The sequence below is a fragment of the Bufo bufo genome, chromosome 1 (assembly GCF_905171765.1).
Source record: "Bufo bufo chromosome 1, aBufBuf1.1, whole genome shotgun sequence".
NCBI classification, from domain to species: Eukaryota; Metazoa; Chordata; class Amphibia; order Anura; family Bufonidae; genus Bufo; species Bufo bufo.
In genome coordinates this window covers 492,211,373-492,234,257 of record NC_053389.1, presented here as the reverse complement: position 1 = coordinate 492,234,257, position 22,885 = coordinate 492,211,373, and positions in this window count along the sequence as shown.

Genomic DNA, 22,885 nt, shown 5'->3' with positions numbered 1-22,885 from the left:
AATGTGGAATGACTCAGGCAGCTCCAACCTAAAAGATACCGGGTTAATCACTTCCGTGATCTTATATGGTCCAATAAAACGAGGAGCAAATTTTTTAGAAGTTACCTTGAGAGATAGATTCTTGGAGGACAACCATACTTTATCCCCAACCTGAAAGTTTACCCCCCTTGAACGTCTCCTATCGGCCTTGAGTTTTTGAGAACATTGAGCCTTTTCTAGGTTCGATTGAACCCGGGCCCAAACTGTGCACAGTTCGGAGGAGAGTTTATCAGCTTCAGGGTTAGAGGAGGAGACGGACGACCCAGAATGAAAACGGGGATGAAAACCATGGTTACAAAAGAAAGGGGAGACCCCAGCAGAAGAATTGACACGGTTATTCAGAGCAAATTCAGCCAACGGAAGGAATTTGACCCATAATTGCTGGTCATCAGCAACATACAACCTCAGGAATTGTTCCACAGACTGATTAAGGCGTTCAGTCTGCCCATTACTCTCAGGATGGTAGGGGGAAGAAAAAGACAACGAAATTTTACATCTTTGACAGAAGGCCCTCCAGAATTTGGACACAAACTGCATACCCCTGTCCGAAACAATATTTTCCGGGATACCATGCAATCGAACAATTTCTTTCACAAAAATAGAAGCCAGGGTTTTGGCATTCGGGAGTTTAGACAGGGGAATGAAATGGACCATCTTGCTAAACCTATCCACCACTACCCACACTACAGTCTTACCCTCCGCCAGCGGTAGGTCAGTTATAAAGTCCATCGAGATATGGGACCAGGGTCTACTGGGAATGGGTAGGGGTCGTAGGTTACCAGCAGGGCGAGTCCTAGGTGTCTTGGACCTGGCACAAACCTCACAGGCTGACACATAGGACTTGACATCCCTAGTTAGAGTGGGCCACCAATAAGATCTAGAAACCAGATCCTTAGTGCCCTCAACACCCGGATGTCCACAAAAGGCAGAATCGTTACACTCACCCAACAGCTGGAGACGAAATTGTACGGGAACAAACAACTTATCTGTTGGGGTGGATACCAGTGCCATATGTTGTTCCGACCTAATGCAAGCCGAGATATCCTGGGTAAGAGCTGCTAAGAAGATTTTTGCTGGTAGGATGGATTCAGGTGGTACCTCAGTAGGTTGAAAAGCCTGGAAGCTCCGAGATAATGCGTCCGCCTTCACATTTTTACTTCCCGGCCTGAACGTGATGGAAAAATCAAAACGAGTAAAAAACAGAGCCCATCTGGCTTGATGGGGATTCAACCTCTTAGCAGACTCGAGAAACATAAGGTTTTTATGGTCAGTGACAACAGTTACACAATGCCTTGCCCCCTCCAGAAAATGCCTCCACTCCTCAAATGCCCATTTAATGGCCAGCAGCTCCCTATTCCCTATGTCGTAGTTTCTCTCCGTGGGAGAGAATTTCCTGGAGAAGAAGGCACATGGTCTCAGATTAGTGAGGCTGGCAGGACCTTGTGAAAGGACTGCTCCTGCGCCGTCCTCGGACGCATCCACCTCCACAATAAAAGGTTTCTCCTGATCAGGCTGGATCAGAATGGGAGCGCTACTGAATGCCTTTTTTAATTTTTCAAATGAAGAAATGGCCTCAGTAGACCAATTCTCCAAATCCGCCCCTTTCTTAGTAAGGTCGGTCAACGGTTTAGCAATTACGGAAAAATTCATAATAAATTTACGATAGTAATTGGCGAAACCTAAGAACCGTTGTAAGGCCTTTAAGGATGAAGGTCTTACCCATTCCTTAATTGCTAGTACCTTACCAGGATCCATCTTGAAGGCGTGAGGAGTCAGAACATGCCCTAGAAACAGAATCTCCTGCACACCAAAGACACATTTCTCTTGTTTAGCGGATAGCTGATTCTCCCTCAACACCTCTAATACTTGTCTAACATGAGACACATGGGATTCGAAGTCAGGAGAGAATATCAAAATGTCGTCAAGATAGACAATAACAAATTTACCTAAGAACTCCCTAAGAATGTCATTCATGAAGTTTTGGAACACAACTGGGGCATTGCTGAGTCCAAAAGGCATCACCTGATATTCAAAGTGTCCTACCGGAGTATTGAACGCCGTCTTCCATTCGTCTCCTTCCTTGATTCGGATAAGATTGTATGCCCCTTTCAGGTCAATTTTGGAAAACCAGGTTGCCCCCAGGACCTGGTTAAATAAATCCGGAATCAATGGGAGGGAGTATCTATTCTGGACAGTGATTTTATTTAATCTCCGGTAATCGATACATGGCCTAAGACCACCATCTTTTTTCTTAACGAAAAAAAACCCAGCCCCCATAGGAGAGACAGAAGGTCTAATATGCCCTTTACCAAGGCTCTCCTTAATATAATCTTCCATGGCCTTGTGTTCGGGCATAGAAAGATTATAAATTCGTCCTTTAGGAAACTTGGCCCCCTCTACTAGCTCTATGGTACAATCATAAGGTCTATGGGGGGGTAGAACCTCCGGGGTTGGTGATGAGAATACATCAGAATATTCTCTAACAACAGAGGGTAAAGTATCAGACTTTACTGAGACCCCAGCCTGTACCACGGACAGGCACGAGTCACACTTAGGCCCCCATCTCACCAACTCCCCATTGGACCAATCTATAGTGGGGTTATGTAGTCGGAGCCAAGGCAACCCTAGTACCACCTCAGCAGGTAGGTTCTCCAGGACTAGAAGTGAACATCTCTCTGAGTGGCACACACCCACGGTTAGAGAAATCTCCGAGGTACATAAGCTCACCGTACCACCAATAAGAGGAGTAGCATCAATAGCCATGACATGGATAGGAGTTGGTAAGGCAAACATAGGAATACCCAATCTAACAGCATACTCAGAGTCAATAAAGCTAGCCGCTGAGCCAGAATCAATAAAGGCCTTACCCGGCCATTTATCTACTCCCAGAGAAATCGTAATGGGTACCGAAAGCTTACATTTAGAAAATTCAGGGTGTACCTGGTCTTTAGGTTGCCTTGCCTTAGGAGACTTGACAGAGAGGACCTTCTTAGGACACTGGTTGATCCAATGGCCAGAATCTCCACAGTAAAAGCATTCTCCACGTTTGCGGCGAAGATTCCCTTGGGTCATGCCAACCTGCATGGGTTCCTCGGTGGAGACCTCAGCATTGTCTCTGGGATAGGCCTCTGGCTGGACCACCATCTGGGAAGAGAACTGTTGTTCCTGTCGTCTCTCTCTAACCCGTCGGTCAAGTCGGACAACAAGGGTCATCATCTCCTCTAAGGTCTCTGGAAGTTGATAACTGACCAGAAGATCCTTTAATTTATCAGACAGACCCGACCTGAACTGACTCTTCAGGGCTGGTTCGTTCCATCCTGAGGGGGGACACCACCTTCTGAATTGGGTGCAATAATCCTCCGCTGGTAAATTGCCCTGAGCCAGTGCCTTTAGAGCCGTCTCGGCTACTAGAGCCCTATCTGGTTCATCATAGAGGGTACCTAGGGCCTGAAAGAACCCCTCCACAGAATATAAACAAATGGCGCCAGCAGGTAAAGAGAACGCCCAGTCCTGGGGATAACCCTGTAATCGGGAAATGATAATGCCCACGCGTTGACTCTCGGGGCCAGAGGACACGGGGCGCAAACGGAAGTAAAGTTTGCAACTCTCCTTAAAAGAGAGAAACTTCTTCCGGTCTCCAGAAAAGGTTTCTGGGAGCTTAATCTGGGGCTCATAATGCGGACTGGAGGCCTGAGGAGTGGAAGAGCCTTGCCCTAACTCAAAAGAGCTGAGTTTTTCCCCTAACCCCTGCACCATCTGCGTCAGATTAAAGACATAGTCAGTCAGGGTCACCAGAGGATTCATAATACAGTGGTTATTGGGCCTGTTAATCTGTAACGGTCGCCAGGGCTGGGACAAGGCCATTTGGTGCCCAGGGCGAAGATGGCAAACTGCGCCCCCCCCCCCCGTTTTTAAGAAAGAATCAATGTTGTTTCAAAACAAGAATATACTTAAAGCAATAGAACAAAGGACTGTGGGACTTTGAAAGTCACAGACACTATAAAGTTCCCCCCCATCATCATGTGCCAGTATAAAGTCCCCCCCATCATCATGTGCCAGTTTTGTAATAAGCCCCCCCAATGTGCCAGTAACACTATTGTAAAAAAAAACAAAAAAAAAACACTTACTTACAAATACTTACCTAAGTGTCAGCGATGCGATGCAGCCTCTTCCTGTGTCCCACGCTGTAATGTAAGGCTCAGGCGGCACGATGACGTCATTGCGCCGGCCTCTGATAGGCTGCCGGCCTAGTGCCTGCAGCCAGGGGCGTACATAAAAATCACTGGGCCCCATAGCAGGAATCTAAATTGGGCCCCCATTCCCCTTTTATAGCCCCTCCCTTTGTTCCATGAACTATTCTTGCTGCTGCGTTTTATAATTTATGCCATCAGGGCCGGAATGGGATTACAAAACAGCCCTGGCACACAAAAGAGGTATAATAGATGCAGATGTATATTATATACAGCAGTGTACAGTTATGTGAGGTACGCGGTATAATAGATGCAGTGTGTACAGGTATATAGTATATTCCCTAGTGTTCTGATATGTGAGGTACAGGGTATAATAGATGCAGTGTGTACAGGTATATAGTATATACAGCAGTGTACTGATATGTGAGGTACGGGGTATAATATATGCAGTGTATACAGTATATACAGTAGTGTAATATGTGAGGTACGAGGTATAATAGATGCAGTGTGTACAGGTATATAGTAAATACAGCAGTGTATTGACACCTCGTACCTCACATATCAGTACACTGCTGTATATACTATATATCTGTACACACTGCATCTATTATACCTCGTACCTCACATATATAGTATATACAGAAGTGTATTGATATCTGTACACACAGCATCTATTATACCTCATACCTCACATATCAGTGCACTGCGGTATATACTATATATCTGTACATATTGCATGTATAATACTGTGTAATATATGCAGTGTGTGTGCATGTATGTGTGTGTATATATATATATATATATATATATATATACAGAGCAGTGTATTGATGTGACACATAGAAGGTATAATACTGTAGATGCAGTGTTTATAGAAATATGTGGTCAGTTATGCATTATAGTCACTGTGAGGTACATGAGGTAGTGGTAACTGTCTGAAGTAGTATACATGAGTGAGCAATGAGTAAAAACAGGGCATGGAGGGGGGGGGGGTAAATGATGAAAAGTGGAGGACCTCCTCTTACCTCTCCATTCCAGTCTGTATGGATCAATACAGAGCTGCTTGTGAACTTTTAATACTTGCTGTTAGGGGTTGAAGGACCTGTGATGATGTCATCACAGGTCCTGGCAGATGTACCTTTGAAACCTAGGAACTACACCATTTTTGGTGCAGTTCCTTTGCTAGATTCTGCAGGACCTGTGATGTTGAAGATGATGTCATCACAGGTCCTGGCAGATGCACTGTTCTAACCTGGGAACTACACTTTACACTGTGCAGTTCCCTTACAGGACCTGTGATGACATCATCAAAGGTCCTTTAGCTTTAGAAAGGTAAACAGGAGTAATTAGGGGGCGGGGCCTCTCCTCCACTTCGGTGCCTGCCTGCAGCCTATCAGAGGAAAGGGAAGGGACACGCCTCTCCCTCCCCTGCACCTCCGCTGGCACAGACAGTTTACAATGGAGATGAGTGCAATGGAAGCGCTCATCTCCCTGTGCCCGGCGGCGGCTGCTCACTTGGGGGGGGGGGTCATTTTAGTTGGGGGGGCACATGGGGGGGCACAGCATGATGTAGGGGGGGCCGTGGCCCCCTCTGGCCCCCCCCTGGCGACGCCACTGCTGCTGGCACTTCACCTGCGCCCCCCTCCTGTCCGCAAATGGTAGCGCCCAGGGCACCCGCTCCTTCGGCCCATGCCTTGTACCGGCCCTGACGGTCGCGTATACACACACACAGGGGGGAGGGAAGTGACCACTGCGCTCCACCCTTACAACAACCATGTTCTCAATGAACCCAAAAAACTAATTAATATCAAAGCTGAATATTTTTGGAAGTAGTTTTTAGTTTGTTTTTAGTTTTAGCTATTTTAGGGGGATATCTGTGTGTGCAGGTGACTATTACTGTGCATAATTATTAGGCAACTTAACAAAAAACAAATATATACCCATTTCAATTATTTATTTTTACCAGTGAAACCAATATAACATCTCAACATTCACAAATATACATTTCTGACATTCAAAAACAAAACAAAAACAAATCAGTGACCAATATAGCCACCTTTCTTTGCAAGGACACTCAAAAGCCTGCCATCTGTAACGGTCGCGTACACACACACACAGGGGGGAGGGAAGTGACCACTGCGCTCCACCCTTACCCCTGGCCCTGCCTACTTGCCTCGCGAGTCCTAATGACAGGGGACAACTGGACAGCAATCCCTAACTTGGAGTAAGTGCAGGGATGACAGACAGACAAACAACAGGACGTGAACGGACCGAGTCAATACCAGGAAAGCTGCAAAGTACAAATGGAGCAAGCAGAGAATTGTCAGGAGAAGCCGGGGTCATAAATACCAGGAGAGCAGAGAAGTACAAGAGGAGTCCTAAGAGAGTAGTCAGGTGGGAGCCGAGGTCACAATACCAGGACGGATGCGCAGTACAGGAGGATCAGGCAAAAGGATGGTCAAGGAACAGGATCAGGTAAGTATTCAGCAGTCCAACAAATAGCCAGGAACCTATAAATTAACAGGCAACCTGTAGCCAGCAGGCTGCCTGTATTTATAGTGGGGAGTGAGGGTCATGTGACGTGGCCAGCGTCACATGACCGACAGACCAACCAGTCGAGCACCGAGTGATCAGCTCGGCGCTCAAGGCAGACTTAGGAGCAAGGAGCCACCCAGCTAGTAAAGCCGTCTTGGGAATGAGGTCAAACACAGAACCTCATTCCAAAAGCTAAGCAACAGTTCTGCAGGCAATGGGGGACCTAGTGCACCTTCGGAACCCCGTGACACCATCCATGGATTCTGTCAGTGTTTTGATCTGTTCACCATCAACATTGCGTGCAGCAGCAACCACAGCCTCCCAGACACTGTTCAGAGAGGTGTACTGTTTTCCCTCCTTGTAAATCTCACATTTGATGATGGACCACAGGTTCTCAATGGGGTTCAGATCAGGTGAACAAGGAGGCCATGTCATTAGATTTTCTTCTTTTATACCCTTTCTTGCCAGTACTTGGACGCGTGTGATGGAGCATTGTCCTGCATGAAAATCATGTTTTTCTTGAAGGATGCAGACTTCTTCCTGTACCACTGCTTGAAGAAGGTGTCTTCCAGAAACTGGCAGTAGGACTGGGAGTTGAGCTTGACTCCATCCTCAACCCGAAAAGGCCCCACAAGCTCATCTTTGATGATACCAGCCCAAACCAGTACTCCACCTCCACCTTGCTGGCGTCTGAGTCGGACTGGAGCTCTCTGCCCTTTACCAATCCAGCCACGGGCCCATCCATCTGGCCCATCAAGACTCACTCTCATTTCATCAGTCCATAAAACCTTGGAAAAATCAGTCTTGAGATATTTCTTGGCCCAGTCTTGACGTTTCAGCTTGTGTGTCTTGTTCAGTGGTGGTCGTCTTTCAGCCTTTCTTACCTTGGCCATGTCTCTGAGTATTGCACACCTTGTGCTTTTGGGCACTCCAGTGATGTTGCAGCTCTGAAATATGGCCAAACTGGTGGCAAGTGGCATCTTGGCAGCTGCACGCTTGACTTTTCTCAGTTCATGGGCAGTTATTTTGCGCCTTGGTTTTTCCACACGCTTCTTGCGACCCTGTTGACTATTTTGAATGAAACGCTTGATTGTTCGATGATCACGCTTCAGAAGCTTTGCAATTTTAAGAGTGCTGCATCCCTCTGCAAGATATCTCACTATTTTTGACTTTTCTGAGCCTGTCAAGTCCTTCTTTTGACCCATTTTGCCAAAGGAAAGGAAGTTGCCTAAAAGTTATGCACACCTAATATAGGGTGTTGATGTCATTAGACCACACCCCTTCTCATTACAGAGATGCACATCACCTAATATGCTTAATTGGTAGTAGGCTTTCGAGCCTATACAGCTTGGAGTAAGACAACATGCATAAAGAGGATGATGTGGTCATAATACTCATTTGCCTAATAATTCTGCACGCAGTGTATATATTTTTCATGCCACTTGTGCTCTTATGATCATGTATGGTATCTATTCATAATACTTTTTGTATCATGATTATATTAATATGATATCATGTCTTTTGGCCAAATTATGTGATATTCATAGTGCCGAATGATATGGTATAATAATTGTGATATTATGTACTTACTCTTTTTTAATAGTATTTATGCTTAGATGTATTCAGATGTATTCAGCTCCGCAATAACCGTGATGTTGTATATCCATTCTCTCCTAATGGTATTTATGCCTAAATCTATTCAGATGTATTCAGCTCTCCATTTACGCCCTCTGAACAATTGATATCCCCTATGTAGATTCCCCATACAGGGCTCCCCAGTGTGAAGGACTGTGGCTAATATATTAGATATAGTTCGGATACCTCTGTGATCGGATAGGCTGATATAGCGCTGTGCTGTGATGCGTTGTGCGCTGAGTCACGTGGGGACGCCGCTACATCTCCTTGGGAGGCGGGCTAGAGCGCATCGCTTGCGTTCCACCCCTCCTCCTGACGAGTGCGGCGTCGCCATGATGTACTCGGCGTGCATCATCAGGCATGGAGCGCTCGATAGTAAGTATCAGCTGTTGTAATTACCTATCACGATCATATGCCCTGGAGCTACATGGTGGATACAAATAGGGGGTTATGGTCACACTCTTACTTACCTCCTGACAAAGCTGAGGCGAAACGCGGGTCGAGGTTCCTAGCCTGTCCCGTGCCTGCTGCCGTTACCCTCCATCATGTCTTATGGTATGCCTTAATTGTCTATCTGTTGTCCATAGATGAGCTCCCTCATATCCTTTTTAATAAGGCTTGGTGTGTGTGGTCTCACTTATGTGAGGGCTCTACATATATTTTTTATTTTTTACCTTTTCATTGCTAGACTCTAGTGGCTGAGATCCATCTGGCAGCTATGCACCAGAGTGACGATCACATTTACTAACATTAGAATAGTCATATTTTATGTGCTATTGTATTGTGAATCACCCTGCTGCTTATTATTGGTATACTTGACATGTGTTCCATCTGTTGGTGGGTAGCAGAGACACTGGCCAGTGAATTGCGGCATCCGGTTTTTCTGCTGACTCTTCATATTCTTTTCTTGTTATCTCTAATATTTTAATAATCATGATATGTTTATTATAATTAAATAAAGTATATATTTTTCGAATACATTGGGCATTCATTTGTTGCTTGTTTAACAACATTATAGGTTTATATATCAGGATTATTAATATGCGATTTGTAATTTTATTAGAAAAAGCAGAGCACAGTTTTCAAGCTCCACTCTCTCTCACATGAAACTCCACAAAATGGCTGCTAGGGAGTGTCGTAATTTATATAGTGAAGGGGTAGGCAACTTTACTTTTGGTTGCCATGGATGTTGCTAAGCTGTGACAAAGCCTTCTCATTGGTCCACATGCTACTTTCCTATTCAGCAGCTCTCATCTCACAGCATTGCCATGTGCAGTTCGTCTTCTCAGTATTATAACAAGAGATGGAGGAGCTCTGGGAGGAAGAGGTCGGCAGTAGAGTTGAGCAGACACCTGGATGTTCGGGTTCGACGGGTTCTGCGAACTTCACAAAAAAGTTCGAGTTCGGGACCCGAACTTGACCCCAAACCCGAACCCCATTGAATTCAATGGGGACCCGAACTTTTGAGCACTAAAATAGCTCTAAAAATGTCATAGAAAGGGCTAGAGGGCTGCAAATGGCATCAACATGTGGTTAAGAGCATGGAAAGTGCTCTGCAAACAAATGTGGATAGGAAAATGACTTTAAATAACATAAAATATGTAAAAATAAAAAATAATAATCTTGATCTAGGAGGACAAGTTCCTTATGGAGTAGGAGGTTGAGGAGGCAGTGGATGTGGCGGTGTAGGTGGAAGCGGCGGTGGAGGAGGAGAAGGTAGCCTACACTGGTTTTTCGTTTTAATTTAATTGAATAAAAAAAAATTCAATTAGGGTACACCCCAAAACATTGGGAAATATAACCTGTGATAACCCCCTCCAGTCGTGCTAAACACACGTTTAGACAATACACTGGCTGCAGGGCAGGCCAGCATCTCCAAGGCGTAAAGGGCAAGCTCAGGCCATGTGCCCAATTTGGAGACCCAGAAGTTGCAGGGGGAAGACCCATCAGTCAGTTCATGTAGGCGTGTGCCCGCCACCGTGATGTTCACGATCCAATTGGATATCTGCTCTATCAACTTTCGATGTTCTTTTATGCGGCTACCATGTTGATCGGTTAGCGGCGAATCAGGGTTCCACACCGGAGAGGGAGCGTGAGAAAGAGAGACCACATCCAAGGGAGATCAATGGATGAAATTTAATTGTGATAAAGCGGAAATGTGGCAAAAGTTTTTAAAACGGAAGAATCGAAGGAACGAAGGGGGCGTGCGGCAATTACCCACTCCCGACTTGGGGAGGTAGTGACGATAAATAACAATACAGGACTCTTAAGATGTCCTGTTATTGGAATGACTAATAAAAAATTATAGGTAATGTCACTGGGGTAGTTAGGATTTGGAAACTTTGGGCAGGAGAGACCCTGCTGCCGCTTTGTTGACTCTAGATAACTTCTGCCTGATCGCACGTCACCGTGACGTTTCACGATCCATTTGTATATCTCCTCTATCAACTTTCGATGTTCTTTTCTGAGCCTACCATGTTGATCACAGTTATCGGCGAATCAGGGTTCCACGCCCGAGAGGGAGAGTGAGAAAGAGAGACCACATACAAAGGAGGTTCATTTTTTTAAATTAAATATGATCGAGTGGAAAAGTGGGACAAATTATTGAAGCGCAAATGTGGGACAAGTTGTTAAAGTTTAAGCATTGAATGAAAGGAGGGGGCGAGCATCAATTAAGGAAGAATTTTTAAAATTTAATTCCCTGTCACCTATGCAGAGCAGGGGTTTGTATATGGCAAAATTGATAAAATGTCACCTGACAATGTAACAGATGATTTTTTTAAATTTATGTCCCTATCACCTATGCAGACCAGGGTTTTAATCACGACAAAAATGGTCAAATGTCACCCAAGAATGTAACAGACAAATTAGTGTAATTTTTTACCTGTCTACTAGGTATAGCAGGGGTATATTACAACCAAAAATTAGTGAATTTCACCCGAATATGTAACAGACAAATTAGTGAAATGTTACCTGTCTACTAGGTAGAGCAGGGTTATATCACACCCAAAAATTGGTTAATTTCACCAGAAAATGTAACAGACAAATTAGTGAAATATTTTTACCTGTCTACTAGGTACAGCAGGGGTATATCACACCCAAAAATTGGTGAATTTCCCCCGAATATGTAACAGACAAATTAATGATTTTATTTTTTACCTGTCTACTATGTATAGCAGTGGTATATCACACCCGAAAATTAGTGAATATCACCCGAAAATGTAACAGACAAATTTGTGAAATGTTTTTACCTGTCTACTAGGTAGAGCCGGGGTATATCATACCCAAAAAGTGGTGAATTTCACCCGAATAGGTAACAGAAAAATTTGTGAAATGTTGCCAGTCTACTAGGTAGAGCAGTGGTATATCACACTCAAAAATTTGTGAATTTCACCCGAAAATGTAACAGAGTTTGAGGAGGCATGACCTTGATTCCATGTGGGGTCAAGGACCTCATCGTCCTCCACATCATCTTCCACCCAGTCTTCACCCCTGCCCTCCTTGTTGGTCTGCACACTTTCGAAAGCCAAAGCAGTTGGCACCTGTGTTTCGTCATCATGCGAGACGTGCTGCGGTGGGCCTCCCATGTACTCATCTTGAAACATAAGTGGTTGGGCATCGGTGCACTCAATCTCTTCGACTTCTGGGGCAGGGCTAGGTAGATGGCCCTGGGAAACCCTGCTAGCAGAGTCATCAAAAAGCAGAAGAGACTGCTGCATGACTTGGGGCTCAGACTGCTTGGCTGATTTGCAAGGGGGTGAGGTGAAAGACTGTTGGACTTCGGCTGCAGGTGCCAACTCTGATCTTTCAGCAGGAGACTGGGTGGGAGACAATGTAAAGGCACTGGAGGCACCATCAGCAACCCAATCTACTATCGCCTGTACTTGTTCTGGCCTCACCATTCGTAGAGCCACATTAGGCCCGACCAAATACCGGTGAAGGTTCTGTCGCCTACTCGCACCTGAGGAAGGTGTTTCACTCGTGCGTGTAGCTGTCACAGATTGACCATGTCCTCTCCCTGAAACAGGAGCTCTACCAGCAGCACCACGACCGGGGCAACGTCCCTTATTTGACGCCCCCCTCATATTTCTCAAATTTAGGATCTTTCCAAAAATGGGTGTTTTTTTAATAACAGAATAGCACAACAGTATCTAAAGGGTGCATCTCACAATGACAGATGCAGACAAGGCGGAAAATTAAGATTTGTGCCCTAAATGGGTGTTTTTTTAAATAGCAGAATAGAACAACAGTATCTAAAGGGTGAATCTCACAATGACAGATGCAGCAAAGACTGCAAAATTAAGATTTTTGCCCAAAATAAGTGTTTTTTTAATAGCAGAATAGAACAACAGTATCTAAAGGGTATATCTCACACTGACAGATGCAGACAAGGCCGCAAATTTAGTTTTCGGCCCAAAATGGGTGTTTTTTAATAACAGAATAGAACAGCAGTATCTAACGCATGTATTTCACACTGACAGATGCAGCAAAGGCTGCAAATTAAGATTTTGGCCCAAAATGGGTGGGTTTTTTTTATAACAAAATAGAACACCAGTATCTAACACGTGTATCTCACAGTGACAAATGCAGCCAGGGCTGCAAAATTAAGTACTTTGCCCAAAATGAGTGTTTTTTTTAAACCCAGTATATTATTGCTGTATTTCAAGATTGTATCTAACACTGACAGATGCAGACAAGGCCACAAATTTAGTTTTTTGCCCAAAATATGACAGCAGTATATAACGCTTGAATTTCACACGTACAAATGCAGCAAGGGCTGTAAAATTTAGTATTTTTCCCAAAAAGGGTGTTTTTTAAAACCCAGAAAATTATAGCTGTATTTCAAGCTTGTTTTTAACAATCACAGATGCAGCAAAGGCTGCAATATTAAGTACTTTGCCCAAAAAGGGTGTTTTTTTTATATAACAGAATAGCACAGCAGTATCTAAAGCGTGTATCTCACACTGACAGGTGCAGACAAGGCTGCAAATTAAGTATTTTGCCCAAAAAGAGTGTTTTTTTAATAATAGAATATGACAGCATTATATAATGCTTGAATTTCACACGTACAGATACAGCAAGGGCTGTAAAATTTAGTATTTTGCCCAAAAAGGGTGTTTTTTAAAACCCAGAAAATTATAGCTGTATTTCTAGCTTAAATTGCACACTGACTAATGCGGCAGAGGTTCAGATGGAGGGTATTGCCAAAAATGGGTGTTTTTTAAAACCCAGAAAATTATTGAAGTATTTCAAGCTTGTTTTTAACAATCACAAATGCAGCAAAGGCTGCAATATTAAGTACTTTGCCCACAAAGGGTGTTTTTTTTATAACAGAATATGACAGCAGTATATAACGCTTGAATTTCACACTGACAGAAGCAGCAAGGGCTGTAAAATTGAGTATTTTGCTCAAAAAGTGTGTTTTTTAAAACCCAGAAAATTATTGCTGTATTTCTAGCTAAAATTGCACACTGACTAATGCTGCAAAGGCCACAGATGTAGGGTCTTGCCAAAAATGCGTGATTTTTTTAAACCCAGAATATAATTGCAGTAGTTCAAGCTTCTATTTGACTGTCACAAATGCACATATGCTGTGCTGTTGCACAGAACTTGCATAAAATTGCCGTCGCCGCCGCCCACCTAACTAACAGACGGATAAAAGTTATTTTTCTGGGTCAACGGGCTCAGGGCAGGGTAAAAAGATTGTGCACTGCATCCACAAAACAAAATCTAGGTAGATCGCTGAGTTAACAAGCACTTCTGATTAAAGATTCTGTCCTATTCTCTCCCTCACAGCAGCAGCATCCTATCCCTACACTAATCAGAGCAGAGTGACGTGACTCCAGCTTATATAAATCACTGGATCACATGTTGCATTGGCCAATCACAGCCATGCCAGCCTTTCAAAAAGCGCCATAAAATAGCCAAACACTGAACCCGGACCCAAACTTTTACTGAAATGTTCGGGTTCGGGTCCGGGGTCCAAAAATCCTAAAGTTCGGTACGAACCTGAACTTTACAGTTCGGGTTCGCTCAACCCTACTCAGCACTGACAGCCTGGAGCTGGGCTTAGGCAGAAAGTGGAGGGGGAGGGCTTTAGATGGTGATATCTTCTAAATGGTAGCAGCTAGAAATATGAAACTGATCTTGTTTGAAAGATGACAGCTCTAGTCCAAGCAACAGAGGAGAAATCACTGTTATAAATAAAGTCGGGAATAATCATGGGTAAAATCTGCCTTCACTTTCACTTTCAGCTTCATTCACAGCATCCCGATTTCTATCATTGATATCTTCCACTGTACTGAACATATTTATGTTATTCTGGTATTGCCTGAAAGCTTGGAATGTCAGCTTTCAGAAAATACAACACTAAAGTAGCTTCTTCCCCCCTCCCCATCAGTCTGGAAGAGAATGAGGGACAGCTACCTATTAAGAGGTGATTTAATGTAATTGCAGGGCTTGTCTCTGGTTAGCTGTATGTGAGGATACACACTGCTCTGGGTACTGTGCAAAGTTATCTGCGTTCTGATTGGTCCTGCTAGTTCATGTGAGGAGAGCAAGGGGTTATGGGAGGTAAGGGGAAATACAGGATGGCCTCAAGAAAGGGCAAACATCATCACAGGAAGAGCAGCAGAGGAAGTTGCTGAAATAGAGGCACAGAGAAATATGGTTTCTAAGGGCTGAATACAGACATCAGAAAGGTAAAATTAGCTGAAAAATGTAGCTTCATGAATTTCTTCCCTTCAGCATCACATATGTTAGGAATTTCATTTTTGGTAGTGAAATGGCAGTTACACTTTAATCCGTCTTCTGATCTGACAGAAGGAAGGAAAAATGAGACGCACAATGGATCCTCTCTGTATTGCAGCTGTAAGGCTTGTATGGTCCCATCAGAATTGGCTTATGATTTGGTAGCCAAAAGGAGAAGTGGGTACAAAACACAGAAGACATGCAAATATTCTGTTCACGTGTCATTTTTTTTTTGGATCCACTCCTATTCATTTTGGCATTAACAATAGTGATGAGCGGCAGGGGCAATATTAGAATTCGCAATATTTCATATATTCGTGAATTCGAGATTATATTTTTGATTGGCAATGTATTATTTGCGTAATGCGTGCGAAATACCCGCGTTGGTCACTTATGCTACATTTTTCAAGCTCGTATAAGTTTCCTAAAGCTGGAAAAAATGGTTGACATGGCAGAACATTAGAATAGCTTTATATGCAGATAGAGTGCTCCAATATATTTGCTCTTGTGAATTTTCGCAATTAATGATGCACATATTTTTTTTACAATACGTGCAATTTGTATAGTAAGTAACTTTTCTATTGGTTTCTAGGGATGTTGCTAAGCTGTGACAAAGCCTTCTCATTGGCCCACAAGCTAGAAGAAGGGAGGGATGATCACCTGATGTGTACTGTGTAAAAAAAACTGCAAAAAAAATATAATATTCGTCATTACGAATATATAGCACTATTATTATATATACACTCACCTAAAGAATTATTTGGAACACCATACTAATGCGGTGTTGGACCCCTTTTTGCCTTCAGAACTGCCTTAATTCTACGTGGCATTGATTCAACAAGGTGCTGATAGCATTCTTTAGAAATGTTGGCCCATATTGATAGGATAGCATCTTGCAGTTGATGGAGATTTGAGGGATGCACATCCAGGGCACGAAGCTCCCGTTCCACCACATCCCAAAGATGCTCTATTGGGTTGAGATCTGGTGACTGTGGGGGCCATTTTAGTACAGTGAACTCATTGTCATGTTCAAGAAACCAATTTGAAATTATTCGAGCTTTGTGACATGGTGCATTATCCTGCTGGAAGTAGCCATCAGAGGAAGGATACATGTTCTTATTCTGTTTACGCCAAACTCGGACATTTGAATGTCTCAACAGAAATCGAGACTCATCAGACCAGGCAACATTTTTCCAGTCTTCAACAGTTCATTTTTGGTGAGCTTGTGCAAATTGTAGCCTCTTTTTCCTATTTGTAGTGGAGATGAGTGGTACCCGGTGGGGTCTTCTGCTGTTGTAGCCCATCCGCCTCAAGGTTGTGCGTGTTGTGGCTTCACAAATGCTTTGCTGCATACCTCGGTTGTAATGAGTGGTTATTTCAGTCAATGTTGCTTTTCTATCAGCTTGAATCAGTCGGCCCATTCTCCTCTGACCTCTAGCATCCACAAGGCATTTTTGCCCACAGAACTGCCGCATACTGGATGTTTTTTTCCTTTTCACACCATTCTTTGTAAACCCTAGAAATGGTTGTGCGTGAAAATCCCAGTAACTGAGCAGATTGTGAAATACTCAGACCGGCCCGTCTGGCACCAACAACCATGCCAAGCTCAAAATGGCTTAAATCACCTTTCTTTCCCATTCTGACATTCAGTTTGGAGTTCAGGAGATTGTATTGACCAGGACCACACCCCTAAATGCATTGAAGCAACTGCCATGTGATTGGTTGACTAGATAATTGCATTAATGAGAAATAGAACAGGTGTTCCTATTAATTCTTTAGGTAAGTGTATATTATATTAGTGCCGATATTCGCGATAAAAATTCACTTTTCGAATATTCGTGCTCAACACTAATTAGCAATACTGATGGATTACTGACCGAGTAAAGGTGGATGCCCCACAGACAGGATTGGTTTTTTGTGGGTTATTGTTCTGACGGAACAGAGGAAGGACAAAATAATCAGTGACGTTGACACAAACTTACTGCTGACACCCTCTCCACTCTGTTGAGGGCTTTACTTGTATAAGCGTTTAATAGAACAGGGTCTGTAGAAATCTATGTGGAATCAGCTGATGACAGTGTAAAAGAAGTGTGCTTCTTCTTGGTGCTAACATTGAACTGAGTTCATACGTGAGTTTTTTGGACAGTTTTGGCACCGTGACTGCCAAAATACCTAAAGTGTGCAGTGATTCTAAGTGCGACGCCTGTCATCTACATGTCATTTGGACAGTATTATTTCACTACCAAAACAGACTCCCTATACGTGGTACTGCAAGGCACAGTGTTCTACACCACAATAACGGCTTTCTGCATACATGAAAAAGCATTTTTTTAACGTAATTCACCAGAAATGTAATCGGATCAAACCAAATTTTTCCCCAAAAATTTGGTGGACCGGCGAATCAAATTTTTGAAAAATTCACTCATCTCTACCACACATATGATGCCAAGTGCTCCTTTTTACACCCACCATCGTCAGCAGGTACTGTAAGTGCCACCCATCTCCCCACTCTGTCACCGGGTCACTCTGTGGTCTCCTGATGCTACTGCTGCTGCTGCCACCTCCACACTATGTCACCTTGCCACTTTGTGGTCTCCTCATGCTGCTGCTGTCACCTCCACACTACGTCATTGTGCCACTCTGTGGCCTCCTCAAGCTACTGCCACCTCAACGCTATGTCATTGTGACACTCTGTGGCCTCCTGATGCTGCTGCTGTCACCTCTACACTCTGTCATTGTGCCACTCTGTGACCTCTTGATGCTGCTGTGTCGGAATATTTATGCTGTCTCCGATTAACAGTCTATATTATTTATGTAAATAAATTAGATTCTGTAATGAAGGAGATTCTAATCTATTAGCATCAATACCAAGTTAAAAAGAGCTTGTGATCTGCGCTAAGTTAGACGACAAAAAGATTGTGGTAAATCAAAATATATATTTATTAAATAACAATAATACAGTGCAAATTAATATATATAGGAAAATTGGTGACAAATGAAATTCAATCAATGATATGCAAAATATTAAGAAAGTCCAAATAATCTAGAGTATATATATATATCCTATACTATGCCTTATTATGACAATACCCTTAAATTATATTTTAAATCAAATTGATACCTGATTTCTCTCAGCCAACAAATGTCTAATTAAATCCAAATCTGGTCTATTTCAGACTTCCACTTTTATTGATACAAATATATATATACATAATTAACCATAACGGCCTAGAACTGAATTCAGTTCTTTGGAGATAATACCGTGTTTCCAACAGTACATATAAATCTCCCTAAATTGGATCAAGTTTTAGGATGATGCTGCAGGCACACCCCAATCTTATTCCAAAACAGATACTATACACAAAGTATGGTTAATTGAATATAGATATATATTATATTAATTAAGTATCCTATAAAATATAGGTAAGGTTATTCTATACCAAAATGTCAGCTAGCAGAAATCAGTTTCAATGGTTCTAAGATGGCTGCCTCCAATGGCTGAAAAGGTGGTCAAGTGGCTGGAGTCGATGGATCAAGATGTCTTCAGGTCTCAAGATGTTTCAAGATGTTTTCTTCAAGATGACCATCCCAAGCTAATTCAAGAAGATGATCCGTCTGTCAGCCCATAACATCTTTTTATCCCATCTAAAATGGGACTGGTCTAGTTTAATCAACAACTAGTGACATCACAAATAGCACCTTCTACCGGTTTCGCAATACATTCCTAAATTTTTATTCTAATACTAGGTGGTACTAGAGGTCCATGTATACATTTTGGAATTAATTCGGATTTTACTTATTAACTGATTTTAAAAACAAGATTTGGAATGTCTAACAGGGAAACAATAGAATGTTGATTCTCACCAAGCAATCATATATACAGTTTGTTAACTTTCAGTCTAGTCACGCAATCCAAAGTCCTACGCTATTCATACAAACACCTTTGTATACAATTCCCCCAGACATCCATTATATTTCTAAATCTAGGATTAAACCGATCTAATTTAGACAAACACTATAAAGTCCCTTTCCTATTCATTGGGATAGACCACTTTCTGGTGATACTTTAGTCTATCGTCTTAAATTGAAGGTACACCATTTGTTCATGATCTTCTCTACAATTCTCCTGAAGTAACACCTGAAGCTGAAAGAATTAACTCCCCATAGTGACACCGTAACATATATTTTCAAACTATATAATAAATCCAGCTATTTCTATAATAGATACCATGAATATACTTATATATAAGGCACTTATATGATTATACTTTATTCCTATATCTTAACATAATAACATGTAGGATATAACATCTAATCATGTGAATCACTCTATTTCTATTCACTGAAGATAAACTAAAACTCAGCACATTTCTACTTCAGTGTCTTATCTGGGTAAATACATTTTATTAGACCTGTCTAAATTTCTTCTCACACAAGAGCAGACTATGCAAACCCTCCTAAGTTTTATAAACAAAAGTCTTTACACAAGTCTAATCTCGAGTTAGTGATTCCAAGTAAAAAAATCCTCAACTCATCCTGCCCTTTAAAAATATTACAAAATAGTTGTTCTTAATGTTCAGGTCCATACATAGGCCTTATACTATGGACTCTTTGTATACCCATATAGTTCTGGCAAATCCCCCCCCCCTTCTTCCCACGTTAGTCAAGTATCCCCTTAAGACCTAACTGTGAAAAGGTCGGAAAAATTATCATGTTCATCAATATATTTTACTTTGAAAGAGGTTACCCCCTTTCCTTCCATCCTGATGAAGAAGGGTCTTGTCTTTTCCTAGAATTCTGTCCATCAATTTTTCATCTGAGTCTTTTGTCGCATCATAAAGTTAATCCTGGAAAAGTATATTATTACAGAGATCCTGTGTCCAATGGTTTTAGCATGTAAGAAAAAGCAAAACTTGGCACCAATCATGCCATTATTGCTGTGACTTTGTTCCCATGCACAATGTACCAATTTGGTACCTGTCCCAAGCTAAAATGGGGATATCCGATATCTTCATCCATTGAATGTCCTTGGATCCAATTTCACAAAAATTATCAACTTTACACTCTTCTTCTCTGTCAATACGAATCCTGGAACATCGGTAGCATGATTCCTGCTGAAGGATCTGGTTCGCTGACAGGTTCCGTCTTGAACGGGATATCACGGATCAACACCATCCATACAACGGCTGCATCTTTGGTTGTCATCATCGTCTTGGTGGATCACGTCTGGGTTCAAACCGTACTTTTTCCATAAAAAGAAAATAATATTATAAATACATGCTCTTAATTAATACTTGACATTTACAGCTTTACTAGCTTTGCCATGTAAAATACTTTGTAAGGAAACACAATATCGGAACATCTGTGAACTGAGAGAAATCACAATAACGCTATCCTTATTCATTCTCTTATTCAGCATCACCTTCCAATATTCTCAATTGTGACCTCGGATGACATACTCGAAATTGATTCACATGGACCCATTTCTCGATGAACCCATCTGTCGTATCAATTTTCACCTTGTATACTACAGGTGATATTTTATCAATGATGTCATACCTTTCCATGATGGGAGAAATTTTCATTCTTTTACCTGATCCCGGGCCAAATTGTAGAGATACACTCTATCTCCTACCTTACCAGACTCCTTAACATATTTCTTAAGGATGTTGACAATAGACTGGTTATAGCAATCAACGGATCTGCAAGATGCTGGACGATAGGCAATGTGTAATTTTCTCTTCACGCCCAAGATCTTCCACATCTTCGCCATTACCTCACTTACAAAGTGTGATCCATGGTCTGAATTAATCCTTAACGTTAACCCAAATCTGGAAAATACATGGTTAATCAACATGGAAGTGGAGCACAATGTGTGGGAACTTGAGGTTGAAATTGAGCACACACCAAACAACCTCGACAATAAATTTGTACATCTTTTAACATATGAGGCCAGTAGGCATAATCACGTAATGACTCATATGTAATCTTTTCTCCACAATGACCAGCTGTAGGCGCATCATGGGCATGTTGTAACATCAAACCTCTAAACATAGTGGGAACTACCCATTGTTGAATACCGTTTTTAGAGGTTCTCATTAATAACCCATCTTGAATACTAAATTGGGATTTCGTATTCATAAGTAATCGGAGATCTTCCTTTTGGCCATAATCATCTTCCGATATGGGATTATTATTAGGATCCTAAATATGTCTATAGAAGATACCAAGTATAGGATCTTCCCTCTGGCTTTTAATCAGATCCTCATTTGTAGATTCTTGGCTCCATTGAGCTACACTATTTTCAGTTTGGACTCTAGCTTGTTGTCTAGTGATAGCATCAATGGGAATCATCTCTAATAAATTATCTATATCCACGTGGTCACCATTTATGGCTCCTTGTCTAGCCAGTCATTACCCTCTTCTATATTCTGGGTTTTGAAATTACCTTTAGTCTTTTTTCAATAAACGGTTAAACCATTACCTTGGACCAATTTGTCTATGGCACAAAACAACTTGGCGTGTTTCACCGGTTTATTGTTGGATCGTAACATGTGATTCCTCTTTCATGTGGGCATATATTCTACAAAACTGTTCCGGACATAATTTGAATCAGTAACTATGATGAATTATTTGATATTATGCTCTATAGTAATCTTAACAGTTTGGTATACAGCAGCTAATTCTGCTACCTGGCTACTTTAGCACCAATACTGTATCCCACTAAAATAGTAGGAACTTCATCTGTCCACGTAATGCCAATTCCTGCCACTAATTTTCTTTCATCTCCTATCATGGTGTGATAAGCACAGCCATCTATATACACACGGGGAAGTAAAGGACAATAATCTTCATCATATACTTTGTAAGGGGAAGATTTATGTTCCTCTACAAAATCATCTACCAGCTCTTCTTTATGATAATGAGCGGTGGAGTCATGCAGTTCTGCGAGTCCTTGGGCTACTGGACTCTGTAAGTATTGTAGAGGTTGGTGTGCCGTTTCAACAATGATTTTCTCACCCTGAATAAAACTTCTAAAGTTTTGAAGTGCCCAGACTGTGGCTAATAAAGCTTTTTCACAGTAGTTAAACTTTATTTCTACCGGTGACAGGGACTTACTTGCATAAGCTATAACTTTATGCAATTTATCCTGTTTTTGGCATAAAACAGCACTAATACTAAGATCAGTAAAACCAGTTTCCAGATAAAAGGGATAAGCTAGACATGGGGCTTGGGTAGGTTTTCTTTTAAGCTCACTCATGGCTTGCTACTGATCCTCCCCCCATGTCCAGGGTACACCTTTCTTTAACAGTGTTAACAACGGTTTACTGATTTCTGCATAGTTATCAATGAACTTACGTGAGTAATTCATCATACCCAGAAATGACCTTAGTTCACTGATATTGGTAGGCATTTTAGATTTTATCACAGCCTCCACCTTTTTCTTCTGGGGATTCAGGCCTTCAGAGGTAACCTCATGTCCAAGAAAATAAACCTTGGTCCGACACCACTGGGCTTTCTGTAAAGAGATTTTTACACCTGCCCCTCTTAACTGATTAAGCACATGCCTAATTTCTTGGATATGCTGGTCAAATTAGGTACTTTTCATCAAAATGTAATCTATATAAGTTACGTTTCCTCTATCCGTAGCATCAGGCATAGCCTTATGTAAAAATATTGCAAATTCATGACCTGAGTTTATGTATCCAAACGGTAGTCTGGTCCAGGCAAATTAT